The sequence below is a fragment of the Choloepus didactylus genome, chromosome X (genome assembly GCF_015220235.1).
Source record: "Choloepus didactylus isolate mChoDid1 chromosome X, mChoDid1.pri, whole genome shotgun sequence".
Lineage (NCBI taxonomy): Eukaryota > Metazoa > Chordata > Mammalia > Pilosa > Megalonychidae > Choloepus > Choloepus didactylus.
Window position 1 is genome coordinate 146,791,768 of NC_051334.1, and position 4,137 is coordinate 146,795,904.

Sequence of the window (4,137 nt, forward strand, 5' to 3'; positions counted from 1 at the left end):
TTGTGTGCTGACATTGTACCCTGCAACTTTGCTTTATTCATTTATTAGCTGTAATAGTTTTCCTCTATTTTTTCTGGATTTCTACATATAGAATCATGTCATTTGCAAACAGTGAAAGGTTAGCTCTTCCTATCCACTTTGGAGGCCTTTTATTTTTATTTTTTTTCTTGCCTGATTGCTCTAGCTACAACTTCCAGCACAATGTTGTATAACAATGGTGACAGTGGGCATCTTCATCTTGTTCCTGATCTGAGAGGGAAAGATTTCAGTCTTTCCCCATTGAGTATGATATTAGCTGTGGCTTTTTCGTACATTGCTTTATCATATTGAGGATGGTCCCATCTATCCTTATCCTTTTGTGTGTTTTCAAGAAAGATATGGAATTTTGTCAAATGACATTTCTGCGTTGAATGAGATGATCATGTCCTTCTTCCACTTTGATTTATCAATGTGATTTATTACATGAATTGATATTCTTGTGTTGAACCAGCCTTGCATACCTATAATAAATCTCACTTGGTCATGGTGTATAATTATTTCAATGTGCTCCTGAATTCAATGTGTGAGTATTTTGTTGAGGATTTTTGCATCTATATTTATTACAGTATCTGTTAGCTGGGAAGGCATGTGGCTGATGTCTACTCCAAGTTCTGGTTTCAAAATGGCTTTCTCCCAGGATGTTCCTCTCTAGGCCACAGATCCTCTTCCAAAATGTCACTCTCAATTTCTCCTGGGGTGTTTGTTCTCTCTTAGCTTCTCCAGAGCAAGAGTCTGCTCTCAGTGGCCATCTTCAACTGTCTCTCACCTGCAGCTCCTCTCTCAGCTCATGTACATGCTTCAAAGTGTCCCTCTTGGCTATAGCAAGCTTGCTCCTTCTGTCTGAGCTTATATAGTGCTCCAGGAATTTAACTCAGTCCCACCATCTATGGGTGGGGCAACACCTCCATGGAAATTATCCAATCAAAGCTCTTGTCCAGAGTTGATTGAATCACATCTCCATGGAAACACACAAAGGATTCCAAAATCTAATCAACACTAATATGTCTGCCCACACAAGACTGTATCAAAGATAATGGCATTTTTGGGGACATAATACACTCAAACTGGCACACAGTAGTTGGTCTATAATTTTCTTTTCTTTGAGTATCTTTGTCTGGCATGCATATTTGGGTGATGTTGACTTCATAGCATGAGTTAGGTAGCTTTCTTTCCTCTTCAATTTTTTGAAGAGTTTAAGCAGGATTGGTACAGTTTCTTTCTTGACTGCTTGGTATAATTCACATGAGAAGCCATCTGGTACTGGATTTTCTTTTGGGGGAGCTCTTTGATGAATGATTCAATCTCTTTACTTGTGATTGGTTTGTTGAGGTCATCTATTTCTTCTTGGGTCAATGTTGGTTATTCATGCCTTTCTAGGAAGTTGTCCATTTTGTCTATGTTGTCTAGTTTATTAGCATATAGTTGCTAATAGTATCCTTGCATTATATCCTTTATTTCTGCAGGATCAGCAGTTATATCCCCTTTCCCATTACTAAGACTACTCTTTTGCATCTGCTCCCTTTTAATTTTTGTTACCCTAGCTAATGATCCAATGATTTTGATTTTATCAAAGAACAATCTTCTGGTTTTGTTAAGGCTCTTATTGTTTTCATGTTCTCAATTTCTTTGATTTCTACTCTACTCTTTGTTATATTTCTTTCCTTCTGTTTGCTTTAGGGTTAGTTTTCTGTTCTTTCATTAATTCCTTCAGGTGGGCAGATAATTCCTCAATTTTTCCTCTTTCTTCTTTTTTGAGTATAGGTATTTAGGGCAATAAATTTCCCTCTAAGCACTGCCTTTGCTGCATCCCATAAGTTTTGATATGTTATGTTTTCATTTTCATTTGCCTCAAGGTATTTATTAATTTCCCTTGTAATTTCTTCCTTGACCCACTGGTTGTTTAAGAGTGTGCTGCTCAACCTCCATATATTTGTGAATTTTCTGGCCATCTGACTGTTTTTATTTCCAACTCCATTCCATTATGTTATGAGAACACATCTTGTACAATATCAATATTTTGAAATTTACTGTTACTTGCTTTGTGACCCAGCATGTTTATCTTGGAGAATGTTCCATGTGCACTTGTGAAAAATGTGTATCCTGCTATTGTGGGATGTAGTGTTCTATACATTTCTGTTATGTCTAGTTCATTTATTCAACATCTCTGTTTCCTTATTGATCCTCTCTCTAGATGTTCTATTCACTGATGAGAGCACTGTATTGAAGTCTCCAACTACTATTGTTGAGGTCTCGAATTCTCCATTCAATGCCGTCAGTGTGCACCTCATGTATTTTTGGGTACTCTGACTCAGTGCATAAATATTTATGAATGTTCTATCTTCTTGATGAATTGGCCCTTTTATAAATATATAGTGCCCTTCTTTGTCTCTTTTAATTGCTTTAAACTTGAAGTCTAATTTGTCTGATATTATTCTCCATTCAATGCCGTCAGTGTGCACCTCATGTATTTTTGGGTACTCTGACTCAGTGCATAAATATTTATGAATGTTCTATCTTCTTGATGAATTGGCCCTTTTATAAATATATAGTGCCCTTCTTTGTCTCTTTTAATTGCTTTAAACTTGAAGTCTAATTTGTCTGATATTAGTATAGCTACCCCTGAACTTTTCTGGTTGTTGTTTACATGAAATATCTTTTTCCACCCTTTCACTTTCAACCTATTTTTGTCATTTTTTCTAAGATGAGTCTCTTCTAGACAGCATATAATTGGGTCCTGTTTTTAATCCTTTCTGCCACTCTGTCATTTAATGTTATTACTGTAAATGCAATACTTTCTTCTAACATTTTGTCTTTTGGATTTTATTTGCCACGTTTCATTTTTTCTTTCTATCTTTTCACCCTACTTGATAGTCTTAATTTCTGTGCTCTTCTCCATACCACTCTCTCTTGTCTTTTCCCATCAGCCTGTAGCACTCCCTTTAGTGTTTATTATAAAGGGGTCTCTTGTTAACAAACTCTTCCTGTGTCTGTTTGTCTGAAAATATTTTAACAACCCCCCCTCATTTTAGGACAGTTTTGCCAGATACAGAGTTCTTGGTTGGCCATTTTTCTCTTTCAGTATCTGAAAATATAGTTTACCATTGCTTTCCTCCCTCCATGGTTTCTGCTGAGAAATCTGCACATAGTCTTTTTGAGCTTCCTTTTTCTGTGATGGATTGATTTTCTCTTGCTGCTTTCAGGATTCTCTCTTTATGTTTGACATTTGACAATCTGATTAGTAAGTGTCTTGGAGTAGGTCTATTTGGGTCTACTTGGGTACTCTGCTTCTTGGATCTGTAATTTTATGTCTTTCATAAGTGATTGGATATTTTCATTGATTATTTTCTCCATTATTCTTTTTGACCCTTTTCCCTTCTCCTCTCCTTCTGGGACACCCATGAGATGTATATTCTTGTGCTTCATGCTGTCATTGTATTCCCTTATACCTTGCTCATATTTTTCCATTCCTTCCCCTATCTGTTCCTTTGTGTGTAGGATTTCATATTTTCTTTCCTGTATTTCACTAAAAATATGGAACACTTCACTAATTTGCACATCATGCTTGTGCAGGGGCCATGTTTATCTCATTGTATCATTCCAATTTTAGTATATGTGCTGCCAAATTGAGCACTGCAGCACATTTTTAATTTTATGTATTACATTTTTCACCTTAGAAGGTCCATTACTAGAAGATTACCTTATGGCTTATAGTTTCTATTTCTCTTCTTATTATGTTTGTATTTTCCTTTAAATATTGCACTTATTTATAATAACTCCTCTAAATTCTTTTATTTGTCAACTTTTTGCCAATTCCATCAACTCTCATTTCTAGGACTGCTTCTATTTTCTCATTGTTTTTCCTTTGTGGGGAAAAAATTTTCTGATACTTCCCATGTCTATTAAATTTTATTATATCATAGGCATTATGAGCATTACTTTGTTGTCAGTTAGGTTACACATGTTTTTCATAAAATGTGATACATTTTAAGATGGATGGGCAAGATGGTGGCATAGAGAGGAATGGAATTTAGTTAGTCCCCTGGAACAACTAATGAACAACCAGGAACAACTAGTAAATAATATGAAACAACTGCTGGG

The 4,137-nt window shown here is 35.7% G+C and overlaps 1 non-coding gene across 1 annotated transcript; it reads right to left on the reverse strand.

The window, feature by feature from the left end:
• Positions 1 to 3,564: 3,564 nt before the first annotated feature.
• Positions 3,565 to 3,670, reverse strand: LOC119523867. Its single transcript, XR_005214676.1, has one exon. It is a non-coding gene; the product is annotated as a U6 spliceosomal RNA (small nuclear RNA).
• Positions 3,671 to 4,137: the final 467 nt, after the last annotated feature.